Consider the following 21,292-nt stretch of genomic DNA (forward strand, 5'->3'; position numbering starts at 1 on the left):
CTGGGTATGGGTATGGGCAGGTGCATGCCTCAGCACTTGTCAGGAGATAAGAGAGCAAACTGTGGGGAGTGTGCAGTCTCTCCTCCCATCATGGTTCTCAGGGGTGAAATTCAGGTCATCAGCCCTGACAGCAAGCGCCATTATACTGGCATGCAGAACAGTTAAAGATGGGCGTGAGGTGTAGTTTAGTAGTAGTGTATGTGTTTAGAATATCGGAGACCCTGGGAACAATCCTTAATACCACACACATATACACGTACACAAACACACACACACACACACACACACACACACACACACACACCAGACATACAACACAACACACACATATAGGCAAACACACACACACAAACACCACACACACACACAAACACCACACACACACATACACAGGCACACATGTACACATATATACACAGGAACACACATGAAAATCACAGGGCGCCAACAATATCAAACGTGGGAGCGAGGGAGCCCTATCTGGCATGAAAGGAAGAAATACCTGCATTTTTACAGTGGAAAGGCAGGCAAGCAGGATAACCATACTTAAATATCACCCCAGAGGACAGCAGTACAAGAAAAAAACGTAGTTAATAATTCTGTTCCCCATTTGGTGAGTTTTCTTTATTTCTGCTGTTGATGTTTTGAGGCTTTTTTTTTTCTTTTTTCTCTGTGCTTCCTTGTTTCTTTCTTTCCTTCCTTCCCTTCTTTGGGAGACTGGGTCCCACTGTATTGGCCGCGTCTGGCTCAGGAACTGCTCTGTAGACAGACTGTTCTGAAACCCGCATGGACCCTGCTGCCTGCATCTGAGTGCTGGGCTCACAGGTGTGCGTGACCACGCCTGGGCTTTCATTCGCTCTTTCAAACCATGTTCAGGAGCATGGAACTGATAAATGCATAGATAACTGAGTCTATAGATCCTCTGCAAAGACATGAGGAAAGGTCCTAGGGTCATCCAATCTCACTAAACAACTCTGTGGAAGCTCCTCAAAACCAGGCGGCAAAGGTTAGGACATTGTAAAAGCTCACTGGGACTGAGGGCAGAGTAAATCCAACCGGTGGGAGTGCACTGTCCCACTTAAAAGTTATACAGCTAGATTCCAAATAACTAAGTCAGTACAGGATTATTCAAGCATAACTTTTTGTTTTTTTTTAATTTACTAACGCTATTCTCGGATTCACTACTGAGTTCGAGTTCCTGGTGAACTTGTGACCCTCCCTCCTCTGTGTACTTCAGTCTCCCTCAGACTCTCAGGAGCTAGGAATCCAAGCCCGAGGCATAGTCTTTACGGTAAAGTCTTAAATTTAACCTCGCTGTGAGTAAAATGCACATCAGTGAAGGAGAGGTTGGGAGAGAGTATTTACCAAACAAAGTCATACAACGCTTGTGAAACCACATGGTAAAAGCACAAAAGATAACCAATGACTATTTACTAACTAGAAAGAAGGAAAATGGTTTGAAAGGGTTTGAGGCCATCGGATACATACGGTGGTGAGCAGAGTGGGGCATACCTTGCCTTTTCTTCTCTGAGCACAAGAGGAGGCTTAAGGGAAATGTGTAATTGACTTTAGGGAAAGACTGGGGTTGCATCAATGTGGCCTTGCCCTTGGCCTGACTTTGTGTTTCTCCAGAGATTACCTGGACTTGCTTGGACTGCCCTTTAAGTACACTGCCCCAGAACAATCCGCCTGTGTGGCCAGAAACTGGCTCTCAAGTGAGTTCCATTGGGCAATTCCTCCTTGTAACGATTCCAGTTTCATCAGGAAGCATTTGGAAAGATTTATACTCTGGGGGGCTCCTTTTTTATTTCTCTTTTCTTTATTCTTTTCTGGGAGGTTGTTTTAATTTTTTTTTTAAATGTCACATTTCTGGCTTTCATTGTATAGCTAAACTGCAAGGTGACCTCTTTCTCTCTCCCCTCCCTTCCCCCTTCTCTTCCTTTCTCTCCATCTTTTCTCTCTCTCCTTCCCTCTGCTTTCTCTCTCTTCCTCCTCCTTTCTCTTCCATCTCTCCCTATTCTCCCCTTTCTCTGTATCTCTGTCTTCCTCGTCTGTCTGTCTGTCTGCCTTTCTCTCGCTCTTCTCCGCCCTTGCACTCTATATTTCCTAGTGTCAAGTCTGCTATTTTGTCTTAAGGTCCCACTGAGGCTTCCTTGGTCTACCCGGAGACTGCCAAGGTCACACTGAAGCATTTGTGGCATGCCTTTGTCTGTCTGTCTGTCTTTCAGAAGAGGACAAGGTACACATCACAAGTGAGTTGTGTGCTTTGGGCTGGAAAGCTTTTCCCCTATGTGGGTCTGCACACTTTGAAAGGGCTTCCTTCACACTTAAAGGACAAAAAGGTAACATGGAGCAGGCTGTTCCCCATCAACCAGGTTAGTATTAGGACGTGGAGATCCCTCTGTAGCCAGACTAGGAAAGCACTTTTAGAACTGTCTCCAGGGCACCAGTAGAGAGAAGGAAAAAAAGAAGGGTCAGGGAACCCAAGAACTTTGGCTTGAATTCTATATCGCATACGAAATTCAGCGCAAAATGGAACCAAACCTTAAATATAAAACAAAATATCATTTAAAAGCCTTTAGAAAATAAAGCAGAAAGGAATATCTATAGAATCTAGGGCAGGGATAGAAATATCACTCTTAACAACTAAAGCACAACTCTCAAAAGCAGAAACTGATAAACTGAACTAGGACAAAATTTTAAACTTTTGTTCTACTAAAAGGAAAAAAATAAAACAAAACAAAACAAAAAAAGCAAACAAACAAAAAACCCAAAAACCCAAGCTACTGACTGTACCAGAGTATTTGCAAACTGTCCATCCCATAAAAGACCATAAGTAAAATATACTGCAGTCCCCCAAATTCAACAGCAAAAGCCAGGATATCCAATTAAAAAATGGGTAAAAGCCACGTAGATAGAGTTCACTGAAGATCTAGCAGTGGCTGCATACCTGTGAACAGACACTTATATGTATATATAATGATCATCAGGCATTAATTAAAACTTTGATGAACTCTTACTGCACACTGGTTGAAATGGTAAAGTAAATGCTGACACCATCAAATGCTGTTAGTGACAATGCAAACAGGGTCACTCACACATGGCTGAAGGGAATGTCATGTGATATACCCAGTCATTCTGGAAAGACTAGCAGTTTTTTATAAAGTAAAATGTTAATTTATTATTGATCTAATAATTGAGCATTTAACCTGGAGAAATGAAAACTTGCTTTCACGCAGATTTGCAGACTGATGGTAATAAGCAGCTTTGTTATGAACAGCCCAAACCAGGAAGAAAGATGCTCTCCAATGGAAAAATGATTAAAGAGCTAGCATCTGTCCATCCATAAAACAGAATTGTTTAACACAAAGGAATAAATTATTGGTAACCAACACATGCAACAACTTGGATAGGTCACAAGTGAATCACAGAGGGGAAAACAAATCTAATTGTCAAAGGTGATATGGTATATGATTTCATTTATATCATAGTCTTGGATTGAGAAATTGAGTCTAAGAATCCACGAAGTAGTTAAAAGGTGTCAGGAAGAGAGGGGGAAATGAAAACAGTTTCAATATGGCAGCATGTAGTATCCATTTTATGAAGACACCAGTCCATGTCAACTGTGATAATAAACCTACTCATAAGGTAGAACTGCATATATCTAAATATGTCATACACACACACACACACACACACACACACACACACACACACACACACACGGCATCCCATAGCAATGTCAGTTTCCTAGATGTGAAACAGTACTACTAAGGGGGAAGGGACTGAAGGATACAAGAGTTCTCTAATATCACACACATCTACAAGGAAATAGCCAGTTATCAAAACAAAGAGACGATCCTTCCCTGAATGTACTATTTTTCTAATGGCTCATCCATCACATGGCTGATTTCTACCTTCCCCTATTTTGTTACTCTAGTCCTAAGAGCAGGAAACACTCTGCTACTGTAAATACTTCAATTCTTGCTTTCCTAAGTGCCTGATTTGTGATTTAGTATCCGGACTGGGGCAAGTCCTTTGGAGATGGCCTCCGTTTGAATACTGACTCGGAAGCTGCATGAAGTGGATGAAACATTTTCTGAGTCTTATATACTCTGTTTGTAAATGAAGATAAATAGCCTAAGTCCAGGCCTTATATTGAAGCTATACAGCTAAAGCATTCATGCCTTGTAAGTCATCAATCTGCTGCGTTTACCCTATTAAAACTCTAAAACACAGCTTAATTTCTGAAAAAATATATTGAGCAAAAAATTCCTTTGGTTTTAGTTCCAAGACTTATATTTTAGAAAACAGGAAGTGGATCTTTACAAGCATAGATTGAGGGTTGGGGATTGAACGAGGCTAAATTCAGTTCTTAAGCACGGCAATTAAGGAGTCCATCATGATTACTTGGAACCTAGGCTCACTCTGAGGCCAACAGCATTATCGATCACTTAATTATGACGAGGGGCAGCCAAACAGCTGCTTGAGCCTGTGACAATCCAAAGACGCAGATTCTAGTGACCTCGTCTCATCTAGTGCATCCACAAAACATAGGCTTCTTAGTAGCAATTCTCCATAAAGACTTAAATATGTCAGATTTTAAATCAGCGCTCAGCCAACTGAGTTCCTGACCACCAGGAGCTAAGAGCCTAGGGTTAAAGCAAAAGTCCGAGCACCCTGCAGGTCAGCAGCAGCCTGGTATACCCTCTGGGAGGTTGTAGCCCCAGAGAACCATCCAAGGTAGAAAAGGGGTCATTTACAAAGGACAAAATGGAGCTCTATTGCTGAACAATCACACAGAACACAAAGGCCAAGTAACTCTCCAGGTCCAAGTCTTCTTCTTGGCTAGTGTTTTAAAGCTGATAAAATACGCTGATACAATGTTGCAAAGCAAATGCTTACCTAGCAAAATAACTCTGTTTCCGTTCCTTCGGTTCCTTCTTCTCTTCCTTAGTATCCATAATATACAACTAAAAGTGCACAGTATTTGGAAACGTCCTCTTTGATCAGTGAGTCATATTCCTGCAATTAAAAAAAATAAAGAAACTATCAGTTGAGGTGTTTATAATGGCTAATAATATACAGAATAAGGCAGAGTGACATGGTCCAAAACAAATGGAGGATAAACTTTAACCAGGGAACAGTCACATGAGCTGAGTACAAAATGCAAATGGGTTGGGAGCCAGGCAAACCACAACACTACAATTAGAACGCTAAGCCACAGACTAGGGATGGGAAACTGAACCGGAACGCTTTCTTCATAATTAACAGTAATATCAAAACAAAGTCTCCACCAACTATAAGACTGGGCTGGCGCTACCGATGCTGCTCTAATAAATTTATTTTTAAAATATCACACACACAATCTCTCTATAATTTTGGGGAACATAATTCACTATCAGTAGTTCTCATGGGTAGTATGAAGATGGCTTACTTGGGTGTTTTATGGAAATATGCTTTGTTCAAAAGTAAAAACAACTCCGGCATTCTCTTTTACCTTCAGTCACTTACATCTCACTTGAGCAAATGTGGAAATGGAAGCCCGGAGGAAACTACTCTGAAAGCTGTGCCTTTTGGCACGTGCTCAGCCTCTCTCTAGCCAGACACCCTCAACTACCTAACCTTGCCATGGTGGCTTAAACAATAATAAAAGCTTGGGCTTAGAGCAGTTTACATGTATTTATACCACTTTCATCATGCTCAACATTCTCCAATTTTGAACCAAAGCACTCCCAGTTTCAACAAGTTCAATTATTGACGAAGCTTTTGTATTCACACAATCTGGAGTATGCTCATCAATCAAACTCAAATGTAAAGTAAGCAAAGTATATCTGTAAAACAAAATGGTCTCTGTCTTCAGTTCAGCTCAGTACAGTTCCATACACGATACACACTACAGGAAAGGCACTATTATTTCGGAGTCCAAGCTAAACGAGGATTAGATTTGCTCTAACGGTCTCTACTGCCTGATGTGAGGCAGACACAGAACTGCAATGTTATGAGAATCTACTGTTTCAGAGGGGACATGGGTGCCACAGGAGACTACGGAAAGAACAAACACTCAAAATTAGCATCCCAAGATGCACGCAGCTCAAAATGTGTCAGGTTGGACATTATAAAAATGCAATTTTTGTCATATAAAAGCATTAATGTTTTCAAATTATTTTAAATTACATGTGTGTGTCTGTGTGTGAATACAGGCACATAAATACAGAGGCCTCAGATCTCCCTGGAGCTGGAATTCGAGGCAGTTGTGAGCGGCCTTCTGTGCATGCTGGGACTCAAACTCCGTTTTCTTCAAGAACAACATATGCTCTTAACTGCTGAGTCATCATCTTTATCCCGAAAGCCATCAACATTAACAAACAAACCACTCAGCCTTCCTTAGCCATCTGACACCTTCATGTCACACACTGAGGATGTGGGTGCTACTGTGGGCTTCCTGAGACAGCTACAGGGAAGTGGTTCTGCTTGAACCAAAGCAAGAGAAGAGCAGCTGCCTGCTGCCCAACACCAAGTGTGCAGCACAGCAGTGTGAAGAGAAAGGCATGGGGAGGATATAGGTATGGAAGAAAGATCTTGTTTGACACGATAAAGACCCACGCGGCAGCATCCCAGCTGAGAACCCTGCCCTTGCCACTCTTCCAGGCTGCTGCTAGCCAGCTCTGCGTGAGCCCCACCCCACTGACTGCATCTGCAGCAGCTACGCCATGAGCAAATACCCCAACGGCTGCACATGAGACACGGATTTTTCTCATCCGATCTGAGTGAAATGAAGTCATAATTATGATTCTTTCTCTGGTCAGTGTGGCAGAATCATGATCTGACAGTGACCTCAAACCATGAAGACAGTAGAGTAGTCAGAACTTAGGGTTAAATTTGGTTAAAGAGAACAAGGCTGAAAACCAGGTACAGAAAGGGGAATGAGTCTGAGCAATACTGAAGCAGCAGGCAAACTGAGATCTGGCAGTCTATTCAGTACAGACAGTGCAGGAGAGGGAGGAGTGAAGGCCACCATGTTTCTGCTTCAGGGACCAGGTGAACTGTGACTACAGAGCTACCATTCGGTGTACAGGAAGAGGGCACCCTGTGTGTGGGGTGGTGCCTGAGGAGATTCACATATGGCTTCTAAAATGTCTAGAGATATTTTCTAGTCTTCTAGTGCCTTTGGCTACAATGAAGGTGCAGGAGAACAGTAAAAGCTAGAGGGGAAAGAATAAGAAAATTGGAGCATATGGTTGTCATTGGGGTAAAAAGAAAGGAAAAAAAAACAATACTATGAGATCAGTCTAGAAGCTTGGCACAAGCTGTGACATCAAAAAAAATAAATAAATAAAAATAAAAAATTAATCCTGTGGGGAAAACTAATGAGAGCAAATTGCCTGTGGCTCATAGCAACTTTGGGTTGTCAAAAAATAAGGATCTAGCTCCGAAAGGCTCGATTCTGATGATGGTGACAAAACACAGCATACAGGGTAGTTAGGACTGTGATAGGTAAAGAGAGATGAGGGGCCCCGAGCTGGGGGAGGAGGAGGGTAGGAGTGGGGAAGGAACCAATCTTTCTGTCATCTACCTGCCGTTTATTGAAGCCTGCTCATCATCTTTATTAATCCTTAGGACCACTTCACTCAGAAATCCTGTCTTTAAGTGGGTGGGGGACATGGGTGGCTGAACTATCAACTAATTTCCCTCACTTGAGAGCACTGAACAGGGATTTAGGTCCAGTTCTGTATTCTCTGGTGTCTTGTAATAAGGAGTCAAAAGTAATGGGAAATGAGCCAAAAAATGTAGCATAGGATCTACAATGCAGTGTTTCAAGCAAAGGCCATGGAAGCAAGACACGTGTGGCTGGCCTTATCGGCTAGAACGGAGTCCAAAGGGCAGTGGGCACAGAGGCCAAACTACAGCGAATCTGGGTGATATAGGGGAAAGGAAAGGCAGGAGCTCAACCTCCAACTCCAGCCAGCTGTATCCCACACAGTGGTTTATCCCACACAGTGGTTTATCCCACACACTGGTTTATCCCACACACTGGTTTATCCCACACAGTGGTTTATCCCACACAGTGGCTTGAATTCAGGCTCTTTCTCAACTCTACCTTTTTCTTCATTCCTTTCCTGGGCTTGAGCTTACCTTGTTTCTCTAGACCAGATCTAGCACAGGCCTTTCCTGTGTGCCCTTTCCTCTCCTCTTCAGGAATGCACGCCGTCTGCTATCGTCTACCTCAGGGCATTGTGGCTTACGTGTGACAAACCTCTTCCCTCAGCTTCACAGTCCAAACCAGAAGCTGCTTTCAGGCCAAACATTACCTCGGCTGCCACTGCCTTTGGCTTTCCCTAAGTATATGGTACTACAATTGGTAACAATCCAGAAAAAAGTTTTTTAACCAAGAGGTCACATTAATTCAAACTTGGAGTTAAGAGCTCAATACAGGGTAAACTTTAAATGTGTTTGGTATATATAAATATTGCATCTAATATATAACATATATATAATAAAATAAAAATTTTGATGGTGATATAGACTCCTTCCAGCTTCCTTCAGAGTCTTGAATTGATTCAGGTCCTAGGCTCTCCATCCTGTCTGGGCCATATGGCCCTATTTTAAAGTTCTCTTCCACAAGACACCAATATGTTATGATCTCTGTTTATTAGATTTCTTCTCATGAATAAATATGAAGCCATGATAACCTAATTGGAAAATTTTTTATATTGAAAGCTGAACCAGATGCTAATATTTGGTTCCAGAAGAAAAATATTGATGAAAATAGGCAAGGGAGGAAACAGTGCAAGAACTGACATCTGGTGCGATCTGTTGTTCTGGTTAGAGCTAAGCTCAAGCCTTACCCTTACCCACCCCCAATATTTTATTAGATAAATTAAAATGTGCTAATTTGGTTTGTTTTTAATCTTTGAATATTAAAATTATTCTTAAAGTAAGACAGATGTACTCATTTCATCTGGAAACACAGCACCAGATAAAACAGGAAGAGGTCCATACTGACTCTGGGAAAGGACTTGCAGGGAACACCACACGGCAGCCTTTGTGCTCCAGTGAGGAAGCAGAGCCCCTAACTGAGTCTCTAATAGGAACGGCATTTTCTGGGTAAGTGCTTATAATGGGTTTCTTAAAAGCCCTTCATTCATTTAATGTCGATACACTCTAGACAAGAGTCTCCTACAATTATGGTTTATTGCAGAACTAAAAGTGTTTTCTGAGGGAGTGTGAGATCAATCTCTCATCTAAATCTTTCTTTTTTTTCAATCTTAAACCAGAAGGGCCAATATCAACCAATCTAAATTCAGTTCATTTTCCAAAAACATAGAAAACCTTCCCCTCATTAAAGCTACGGAACAGACAAGGTTTTTTGGGTTTTTTGTTTGTTTGTTTGTTTTTTGTTTTTTGTTTTTGGGGGGGTTTGTTTGTTTGTTTTTGTTTTTGAATTATGAGTATAGTGTCCTCTGTGTAAGACTGTAGCATCACCAACAAAATTCCAGGACAGAGCTAGTGGAGACTCCCTATTGTATCAAGCCAGTGTAGACTGCACTGTACTACAAGGCTTCTGGGCCTGCATCTGACACACTGTAGTCCTTGAGCAGGCAGATATAACCAGGCAGGGACAGTCCCCAAAGCCCAACAACTGTTTTCCCAACAACATGGTTCCTAATACACGGCTAAGATAATGACAGACACACACACACACACACACACACACACACACACACACACTGACCACTGAGAAACAGATCAAAAGTACCTTTTATGCAGACACTTCCTCCCAGAAAATCACACATAGCAAAATGCAACAGGTGTTCCTTCTCTCTTCAGCCACATTTAAACAATGGAAGGCTCTTCAAACTTCACCATTAGCCCAGGTCAGAAATTTGAATATTTTTCTTAACAACAACAACAACACACACACACACACACACACACACACACACACACACACACACACACACACACACACAGAGGAAGAGAACCAAATCCAAATGTGTGCCACAAACCTGCAAGAAAGCCAACAGACAATGCCCAAATAACCAAATATATAATCAACACAAAGAGTAACAGCCACAAAGCAGGGATGAGACAGCCAGAAAGAGCCAAAGGCAAATTAATAAACAAGGAAAGGTAGAGAATCTGCCGAGGGTGTTGTCCCTAAGGAAATGCATCTAAGTGCTTACACTGCAAAGTTAGTGAGGGATCAATTCTCACTCACTTCCTCTTCCTTGGAAACATGAATTAATCAAGAGAGCTTCAGTGTACACTTACTGAATAGCGAGGAAATGCCACCCAAGCCACTACATTCTTAGAGATGAAGATCTATCTCTAATCTGAACTGGTTATGGAAATTCATACGAGGTCTCTCCAAGACAAAATCTAGGAATCAGGAATGATCAACTACGTAAGAAATGCTATAAACCTGGAACTAGGAAAGGGTTTAATTTCGATGCAAGTTAGAAAGAGGATTATGTAAACTATGTACTAGGAGACATTGCAAAGATCTCAAGGGCATTGGAAGAAATGACTCCTAAAGAGAAGCCAGTGACCCCTGAGATTCGGCATGTCCTCAGAAAGCCACTTAACCAGCAGAGCCAGAGTGCATTGCTATGGAAACATCTACTGTGGACCAAATATGCTGCAGCAAGTGTGCAGAGGGAAGGCAGCCTTCAGCAGCCTGGAAGCTTTGGAAGGGCTGGAGGCAGCAGCTCATGGAGCATTAAAAATGAAAAATGCATGGTCTGGTGTTGGCAGCTACAAAGGCATGCAGAGCACAGAGGGAGCCAATGACTGCCAGGAACAGGGAGGGTGTCAAGGACAGCCATAGGTGATGTCAGTGCTGGGTTATGAGGGAACACAGGAGTCAGCAGGGGAATGCCGGAAGTTGGCTGGAACAAGGATGGAGAAGTGGATGTCTGGGATGAAGCAGGGCTTGGAGAACCCTGAGCCATTTGCTATGGCTGGAGCGCAGTGTTAGGAGGAGATGATGCTTGGGGATATTATTATAGCCAACTGCATTGACCTCATTTTCCTATTTGGTTAATGAAAACCCTATCTTAGAGAAACTAGGGATGCAAGTGGTATACTTCAACAGAATAAAGGCTGATTGCAAAAGCCCAGCATCAACTAAAATGGAGATAAACTCAAGGTATTTCCACTAAAGTCAGAAACATGATTAGGTTTTCCACTCTCTCCATAACCGTTCAATATGGAACTTTCAGTCAGAGTTAGAAAAATAAGGCAGCTGATCAAGATCAAGGGGTTATAAATAGGAAGGGGAGAAGTGAGAGTATATTTATTTGTAGATGGTATGACAGCATTTATAAGTGACCCTAAAAAGTCTACCAAAGAACTTCTACAGCTGATAAACACTTCAGAAAAGTAGCAAGATACAAGGTAAACACATAGAAATAAATATGCCTTCTATGTACAAATGACACAGAGAGAAAGAAATTAGGGAAACAACATATTTCACAATTGCCTCAAATAATATAAAATATCTTAGGGTGACTCTAACCGAGTGAATGAAAGACTTGTACAATAAAAACTTTAAGTCATTGAGAAAAGAAATTGAAGAAGATATCACAAGATGGAAAGATTTTTCCATGCTCGTGTACAAGTATGATTAACACAGTAAAAATAGCCACTCTACCAAGAGCAGTCTGTAGCTCATATGCAATTCCAATCTAAATTCCAATACAATTCTCCACAGAACCTGGGAGGGCAATTTTCAGGTTCATATGGAAACACACACACACACACACACACACACACACACACACACACACACACACACACCCTCAGAATAGCTAATACATACCCTGAAGACAAAAGAAAAATGGAGGCATCACCGTGATCCATGACCTCAAATTGTACTACAAGCTATAGTAATTAAAAAAAAAAAAGCATGATATTGTCACAAAAACAGACACATAGATCAATGGAATCAAATTGAATACCCAGATATAAGTCAGCAACTTATGGATATCTTATTTTTCATAAAGAAGCCAGAAATACACACTAGAAAATGTGTATATTAAGTAGAAAATAGAAGGTAAATAGATCTATACTTACCAACCTCCACAAAACTCCAAATGGAGCAAAGACCTTAACATAAGGCCAAATACAGATAGAAGAAAAGAAGAAAAGGTAGGGAATAGTCTTAACCAAGTTGGCACAAAAAAGACATGTTGACCAGAACGCCAATAACATAGGCACTAAGACAACAGTTAATAATGAGACCTCATGAAACTTAAAAAAATCTGTAAGGTAAAGAATGCTATCATTTGGGCAAAGCAGCAGACTACAAAATGGGAAAAGATTTTTCCCAACTGTCCATCTGACAGAAGGCTAATATCTAAAATATATAAAGTTCCCAGAAAACTGGACATTGAGGAAAAAAAGACAATTAGAAATGAGGTAAAGAAATGAACAGATATTTCTCAAGAGAAAATGCAAATGGCTGAGAAACACCTTTTAAAATTGTTCAAAGCCCTCAGTCATGAAGAAAATGCAAAGTAAAACCAGTTTATCTTACACCAAACAAAATGGCCCACGTCAATAGAAGAAACGACGCCTCATGTTTGTGAGGATGTGGAGGAAGAGAAACGCTCACTCGCCCACTGTTGGGAGTGCAAACTTGTACAGCCATTATGGAAATCAGTGTGGTGGTTCCTCAGAAAGATGAATCAATTTACCTCAAGATTCAGTATATCGCTCTTGAGCATACATCCAAAAGACGCTTTACCCTACTACAGGAAAGCTTGTTCTACCATGTTCAGTTTTGTTCTACTCATGATAGCCAGAAATTGTAATCAACCTCGATGTCAACAGACAGATGAATAAATAAAGAAGATGTGGTACATTTATACAGTGGAGTACTAAAAAAAAATCAAATCATGAAATTTGCAGGTAAATGGGTGGAATGAGAAACAAAATCATCCCGAGTGAGGTACCTCAGAGACTGTCTTGTGCAATGTAAGGAAGCATCACCTGTCAGTAAAATGCCGCTGGCCTGCTAGCTTAGGGAGGTGACTTCTGGAACAAAGTCAGGCACAGAAGGATTCGCCCTGAACTCTGGGGAGGACAGTCGCACGGAACTGAGGAAAGCATCGATGTGGCACTCAGAACAAATGGATAATTGAGCTGTGTGCTAGCAGAAATGAGTCAAAGCTATTATTGGCCGAGGCATTTATTCATATGTAAGACGTCTCAGAGTCGTTATTCCAGGAGCCTGGGTGTGGGTGGAAAAGCTCATGGTTACAGCATTCTCTTTGCAGGGATGGTAACTGTTAAGTCATTGAGAAACAAGTTACGATCCATAGAACCCCAGAAGTAGAAAGTAAGGGACTAGGAGGGAGGGAAAGAACTCCACAGGAGGGAGAAATGAAATAGTCATGGGCGGGGGAGGGGTGAGCGTACTGGAATGAAAGGGTCAATGGGGGAGGGGGAGGGGAGGGAGGGACAGAAAGCAGGGAGAAAGAGAAAAACTAGGGCTATCTGAGGAGCCATGTGGAAACCTAATACAGTAGAAGTTTCATTAAATGTATGCATATATGAAAGGAATCTAAATAAAATTGCCCCATAAAGTGAGTAGAGAGACCCCAAATCGGCTATTAAATAAAGCTGTCGGTACTGTAAGTCGGTTACATCTAATCAAGTTCTTGTCCAAAGGGCTCCCATGGGAACCCCCAAAACAACCCAGGTGGCTCTCCTGGGTTGGCCCAGTAAGACAGTAAAGCCCTAGAGCGGAAGACAACCAGATGACGTACTGAACAAACATGAAGAAGTCAAGCTAGTGCTTACGTAGCCTTCATCCTCTACTGATGGAACCCATGCCCAATCCTGCTTTGGTGACAGAGGACCTGAGACTAGATAGACCATGGTCACAGGGGAAAAAACAAATACTACAGTTCTGCTAAAGGAACACAGCAATAAAATGACTCACAAAACCATTCTGCTATACTCTTGCCTTGCTCAGTCATCATTAAGAAGCTTCCCTTGCAGAATATGGAGAAAACGCAGAGACCCTCAGCCAGACAGCAGGCAGACTGAGAGATCATAGAACATTCAGTCCTAAAGGGGATGCTTTCAACAAATCCCTCCCTCAGGGATCAGGGAGCAAGAAGAGACAGAGTGTAAGAGCCAAGGAGACAGAGGACGGCAAAAGGAATCAAGGTCCTCTAGGCACAACAGGGCTGGACCACACAGAACCTCGGAGACTGAGACAGCATGTTCATGGCCCGCACAGGTCTGCATCCAATGGGGAGTGGGAAGGAAAAGTGGACATAAGCCTCCACCCCTGATCCAGATGCTACCTTCAGTTGACAACCACTTGCAAATGAAAAAAATATTTCTTCTCCCAAGGAAGTCTCACTGGGGAAACAAACTAGTCCTAAGTGTACTCTTAAAGCCACTACCCGGCCTTGAATGGCCAATGAGCAAAGCGTGAGCATGTGTCCTTGGAGGTACTTTGTCTCCTACTGTTAAATCAGGGTGGGTTTTGGTTGGTTGGTTGGTTGGTTGGCTTTGGGTTTTTACAGGATTCCTGAGTGTGAGAATGTGTCTGTCTCTGCATCTGTTGGCATTTCTGGTGCTTTTCCTTTGGTGCTTTTTCTTACTGAGTTGTTCGTCATGTTTTGTTTGGTTTTAAGTGTTATTATTCCTTACATGCCTGCTGGTTTTCTAGAGAAAGAAAGGGCATGGTCTGGGATAGGAGGGAAGGAAGGGGAAGCCATAATCATGTATTCCATGGAAAATGTCTATTTTCAATAAAAGAAAAAAGTACATACACAGGTGAAGGAGGAAACGAGGAGGGGGAAAGAGGAGGAAAGGAGGCACATGGATCTGCATTTCCAGAAGGTCTTTGAGGTGTTTCCTTAAACAATTGCTCGCGTGTGTCTGTCTGGAGTGTTACCCACACTGCATTTGGCTTCTTCCTCTGTGGCACTCTCCAGGCCTGCCTGTGGAGCTCACACGGCCTGCCTTGTCCACCTCGGGTAATGATGAGATGGGGGTGTTGGCCTGCAGGCTGCTCCGCTTTGCTCTGGATGACAAAGTGTAAGCTGGGGTGAGCTCAGCATGCGGTTCCATGAAAGAAAGCCTAACGCAGAGCATCAATAGCTGAGGCAGGGGGATGGTCTCTTTTTGAAATCCAGGGTAGGATAAAGAGTGTGTTCTACATGTGCCTAGGCTGAAGCAAGCAAGAAGATCCTGTCACAAGCAAGCACGGAAGAGCCCAACAAGCAGCTGGGCCATAGGAAGATAACCACAGTTTGATCCTGAACCAGCATTGTGAAGAACTTTGATGTTTGGGAGGGGGGACAAAATTTTCTAAAAATCCGGGTCAAGAGACAAGCATTGGGTGAATACTTTTTTTAAGGTTTATTCCATGCAAAATACTCCATAGAAAGGTCTCTATGGAATCCTGTATAAAATCATCTGAGGTAGACTGGATTGTTCTGTTACGTGTCACCCACCCCAACCCCGTCATGCCTGCTATGCAATGCTCGCTTTTTACGCTAACACTGGAGAGGGAACAGCGGCCACCCAAAGCTGGTTCATTCGGTAGAGAGCAGTTTCTCTGACACGAGACACTGAAGGGAGAAGCAGTTCCAGGTTAAGTCAGTCTCAGGAGGCAGCTGACCATGTTGCATGCATGGTCCTGAGCAGAGACTGCTCCTTCTTTTCATTCAATCCAGTGCTCAACCCTTAAAACGGTGCTGCCCACATTCAGGGTGTGTCTTCCTAATTCAATTAACCCACAGGTCAACCCAATCCCCCAGTTGAGACTTCCTTCCCAGACAGTAGTAGATTTTGTCACACTGACAACCAACATTAACCAGCATACAAGAGGGTACTTCCTGATACCCACCAAGTCCCATGAGTCCCTGCTCTCTACCTAATGGGCCAGCTTTGGGTGGCTGCCGTTCCTTCTTCAGCTTTAGGACATGTAGAACAGACCTGGCCCTCAGCTCCGCCAAGCTCAGCAGAGATCAGCCAAACCGCAGCCAACCTGCAGGCTGGTCGCTGTGACGCAAATACTTGTGAATCTAAAGCCATTGAAGTTTAGAAGCTCTCATAAGGCAATTTCAAAACCCAAAGCCCAGTATGGCTTCAGGAATACCCTGACCCACATATGCGTTTCATGAGAAAGACCAAAAATCACACAAAAGGTAACTGTGTTTAATATAAATTTCCAGCCAGTCCTGAGATATTAGAACCCACAAAGAGAAGTAGCCAAACGACACAAACACCCCAGGGCTAGTCATTTCTTCCGGTTGTCCCACACCCAACTTACACGGCTATTAAATATTCACTGAGAAGGCATCATGACACCTTGTGTCGTTGTGACAGTTGCCCAAAGACTTTCATATTCCTCAATGTTAGGAGTTGGATAGAATCACCACCACACTACAGACTGAAATCACAATCTTCCGTCCCTCATACGGGGGCTTTATTTAGAAAGTAGGTCACTAAAACTGCAATTAGTTAAGATTAGGTCACTCTTCAGTGTGTGGTGCCCCTGATCAGTACAATGGCTTCTTTGTAAATGATCGTGCACTAAAACACGGGGAGAGAATGCTAGGTAAGGACGGGAAGAGCTTAGAGTGATATGGCTACTAGCTAAGGAAGGGCAAGGGCCACCAGCAAGTGACCAGAGTAGAAGCAGTAAAAAGGGATTTCTCTACAGGTGTCAGAGGGGATGTGTAGGGAATGGAAGACATATGCCTTCAGAACTGTAAGTATATACACTTCTATGTTTTGTAGACATTGTATTTTATGTATACTCAGTACTTTGCCTACATGTATTTATGTGCGCCATGTTCTCTGTGTTACCAAAGGCCAAAATTAGCTGTTAGATCTCCTAGATTTGGCGTTACAGTTTGGAGCCTCAATCTGGATGTTGGGATTTGACCTGGGTTCTCTGCAAGAGCAGTCAGTGCTCTTAACCCCTGAGTCATTCTCCTGCCTCTGTGTGTGTTGTTTTAAGCCACCCTACTTATAGCCCATTGTCATTACAACCCCAACATGAAAGTACGCTGATTTTAAAGTTTCTTTCCTATATTATCACTCTTCCAAAGGCATGCTACTGCAAAACTTTACTTTCCCATCAGGACCACTGTGCTGTTGCTGTCTCTTACCATCTAAAGGAAATATGAGAATGTCATTTAGGGAGCTGGCAAAAACTCTCCTGTGTAACAACAGACATTCATGCAGTCAACACCAGGAAATCAGGAGATAAGTGCATAAAAACTCACCTGATTATCAGGAAACTATTTTGACATGCGTTTAATGTAGTCTTAGAATATGTGGCAGTGTATTATGCCCCACACATCAGACCTTAACAATTTTCAAGGAACAAAAATCACACTGCCGGTTTTCATGCACTCTTGCATGACGTGGCACTTTCCACTTCCTTCTTCTACATACTTTTCAACCAGACTGGGAATCCTGAAAAGGCATGGACTGTTCCCACGCTGTGCAGATGAAGACAGGTTTACACCCTGGGGTGGGATGGCTTGGTCCCACTCGGTGGAACTGTTTGGGAAGGATTAGGAATGGGGCCCCAGTGGAGGTGTGTCACTGGAGGTGGGCTTTGAGGTTTCAACAGTAAATGCAATTCTCACTTAGTTCTCACGGCCTCATGCCTGTGGATCAGGCTGAACGCTCCCAGCTATTGCTTCAGCGCCATCCCTTCCTCCACGCTACCCACCATGACGATAAGCCCCAATAAACTCTTTGATAAGTCGTTTTGGTTGTGGTGTCTCTGTACAGCAATGGAAAACTAAGACACAAAGGAGTATACATCACAACTCCTAGCTGGAACTAGACACAGAACTTTTAAAAGATTTTAATTACCTAAAGTTGAGTCGGGGGAAGGTATGTACACGTGAGACATTCTACGTGCTGGATCACTTGGAACTGTAGTTACAAGTGGTTGTGAGAAGTCTGATGTGGCCGCTAGGAACCCAGTCTAAGTTCTCTATTAGAGCAGCAAGTGCTCGTAACCACTGAGCCATCTCTCCAGGCTGAAATTGTTCTGTTAAACAACAGAAACCAACCATAGGTAATAGAACAGTAGTGCCTGTCACTATTCAGATCTGTACTTAAGCACATCGGCAGAAGTATCTGAGTTTAAAATCCTATTTTTGGCAAATGACGACAACAACAAAACCCATGTCTTGTTCATGATATACACCTGATGTGATATACATAACAGAAATCATGAAGATGATAGAGCCGTTCTAAACTTCTCTTCTCACAACTGCTGAGGTGTGTGAGTCCCATTTTAGAACCACTGGTTGAGACTGTAAGGGCACTTACATAAAACACTTACTGGGATTTTCATCCTTTCCAGAAAATATGAGATCTACAAACTTCTAATAAATGTATAAACCTTAAATACGTCTTCTGACAGGTTCGTGAAGCTACCTACATCAAACAGGCAATGTTCTACAGATAACAACCAGGATTCGCTAATGTACTACTGGACCCCTACATATACGGGTCATCCTCTGCAACTGAACAGTCCAGGTTTTAGATCTGTGGAAGGAAAGTCTACATCAGATTTTCAAGCCAATAACCTAAGACTAAGAGAACCAAAAGATGTAATATTCTAATCTGGAAAATAAGAAGCAGGTACACGGCTTCTGAATGAACCCAAACTCATCAATCATTCCTGAGGACATCAGCCACAGAGCAGAGGGGCATCCTGTGTTCCCACAGAGCAGAGCAGCATACCATGTTCTTGTGCTCCCTCCGTGTGTCTGTGAGTAATGCTATGCTAAAACAAACCTGAAGGCCATAGAGTAGTGTCGGATGCAGTCCCTGTAAGCTTACTGTAAAGACAGGCAACAAAGCGTCCCAGCATTCAGTTCCCTTAGAATGGGTAGCCTAGATGGTGTCTGTAAAATGCAGATGACTGATCACAAAAATCTTTTCATACACACACTGCACACATACACACACACACACACAACACCTTGGAAGAGGTCTACACACAAACCATGCAAGTTAAATACAAGAAAATCCCAGCAGATTGTGTGTGGGTGAAGATCCTGAGGAAGTGAAATTACAGTAGTTTTGAAAAGAAGGGAAACTAAAAACATGTCCAACTGAATATACAATCTGTAAAGACGAGGCAAGGATACAGAAATTCTATGATATATGGCTTGTAGTATTCAATAATCATCATTGAAAAAACATGAACAGGAAGTAAATATGGGGAAAATATAAAAACTCATCAAACAGAAAAAAACAAGACTTTAATATTTTATCCTGTTTAGGGCCTTTCTTCTATGCTGCTATACCATAAAATCAAATTAGGATCTCTTGACAGCTTTACTATCCCTACCCATCCCTCCCAAAGGAACTGGCCTCACCACTGAACACATAATCTGATACTTAAGATCTCCAACAGGGTTAAATATTATCTAAAACCATTATTTTGATGACTAAGCATATACACACTGTGTATAAAATGGTTTCACTGTTGCATTTTTCTCAAATTTTCCTAATATGACAACAGCTAACAGAATTGCTTACTTTGCACCAGGCAGTCTTCCCAGTGCTTTATATAAATGACCTACTGTTCCTAGTGATGTAGGAGGCTAGATACTATTATCCTGACTTGACAGATAATTGAGAAACCAACCTGCCTCAGCTCACCCGGGCAGTAACAAACAGTAGGATGCTACTTGCTGTAGCATCCAGCTCTCACCTCATCTAGCACGCCACTGGCCTCCTTAGCGCCACAGTGTACACTCAGGAGAGAGTCACTGGGCCTGAGGAATTCTAGGACTAAATAGTCTTCCACCTAATGGGCAGCAATGTACCCTGTAGCCTTCTGTGTGATATGAAACAGTGTTTCCTTCGTTAGCACTGTTTCTGACTTTTATAACCCGATTATAATAAACTCAATCCTTTGATGCAATAAAGTCAATGTCTGCTCACATCTCAGCCATTTTAAATTCCTCTTTGTGAATTTTTTTATTTTTCTTCCCAACTGTATATATTTTTAAAGCTAGGGCATATTAAATTGAGATTTGCAATGTGACTCAAAACATCAAAGCACGTCGCTAGCTGTGTTTCAGTGGGACTTAGTAGATGGGCACTCCTTGGGGAAATCATCACAGCTTAGCTGAAAATCCCTAAGAACATGGAATTGAGCAGATTCTCCCAACAGATAGAATTATAGCCTGAACTGTGGCTTCTACCACGAAGTAGAGGCTACATCCATTCAGCCTCAGGAGTATTTCTCTGGTACTTGGCACACCCTTGGGACCTTTCATCAACATGTTCAGAAAAACCCAACTGTAAATCTGATGTTTGCAACAGGAGGTCGGAATTACAGAGGTTAAAGGAGACTTGGAGTGTGCATGAACTGCAGAATTCTGCATTCTTCCTGTGCCACCGAGCACAAGAATTTGCTTGTGATAATAATCTACCAGCCAGAAATTTAACACAAACAAGACAGGGCTAAATACTGTCAAAGGCTGTTAATCAGTCATGAAAGCCATCACCCCATCCAGGGCATTTTATAATAAACTGAGTACCTGGTATTAAAATTTAAAATCTCACTAACGTAAGTTATTTTTCATGATGGGCTTTTTCCAGATAGTCCATGTCATCTATTGAGGGCAACGTGGAGTACGTTCCTTCCAAAGGGTCCCTTGTTTGTTTGTTTGTTTGTTTGAAGATTTGTTTCATGTATGTCAGCACACTGTCGCTATCTTCAAACAAACCAGAAGAAGGCATCAGACCCCATTACAGATGGTTGTGAACCACTATGCGGTTGCTGGGAATTGAACTCAGGACCTCTGGAAGAGCAGTCCGTGCTCTTTAACTGCTGAGCCATCTCTCCAGCCTGGGTCCCTTCTTTTTAGAGCCCTAAATGCCACAACACTCTCTTTGGAACATTAGCTCCTTGTAATGCCAATCCTAGAGAAAAGTCTAGCTGTGGAGGCAAGAAAGACTTTCCCAAAGAGGATCATAACGAACACAAAAGTTATTTTTAAAGACTATTGACACACTATTTGATGAGGAGTAATTAAATTAAACCATGATTACTAAAAGTGATACGGACATGTATTAGGTGGTGGTTGAGTGAGACGGAAAGACGAAGAGATGGTTAATATTTTAACTTTGTTTTGTGTTGCTGACCAGACTCACTTGGTAATCACAGTTCACTCTGAATTCTTATTCAAGTTTACTACTCATAAGAAATGCCCAGTAGTCAGGACCAGTGCTGCGTGAGCCATTACAGCTCCATGAATTACAGAATCTC

General features: G+C 42.3%; 1 protein-coding gene across 3 annotated transcripts in view; it reads right to left on the reverse strand.

The window, feature by feature from the left end:
- The window catches only part of Ncoa7 (nuclear receptor coactivator 7), a 152,153-nt gene that overhangs the window by 122,841 nt on the left and 8,020 nt on the right, over positions 1 to 21,292 (reverse strand). For all 3 annotated transcript variants that reach the window (XM_032894859.1, XM_032894858.1, XM_032894860.1), the window contains exon 2: positions 4,906 to 5,025. The gene's annotated coding sequence lies outside the window, so the exon portion shown is untranslated. The remainder of the gene's footprint in view (positions 1 to 4,905; positions 5,026 to 21,292) is intronic.

Source organism: Rattus rattus, chromosome 2 (assembly GCF_011064425.1).
Source record: "Rattus rattus isolate New Zealand chromosome 2, Rrattus_CSIRO_v1, whole genome shotgun sequence".
In the NCBI taxonomy this organism is placed as follows: Eukaryota; Metazoa; Chordata; class Mammalia; order Rodentia; family Muridae; genus Rattus; species Rattus rattus.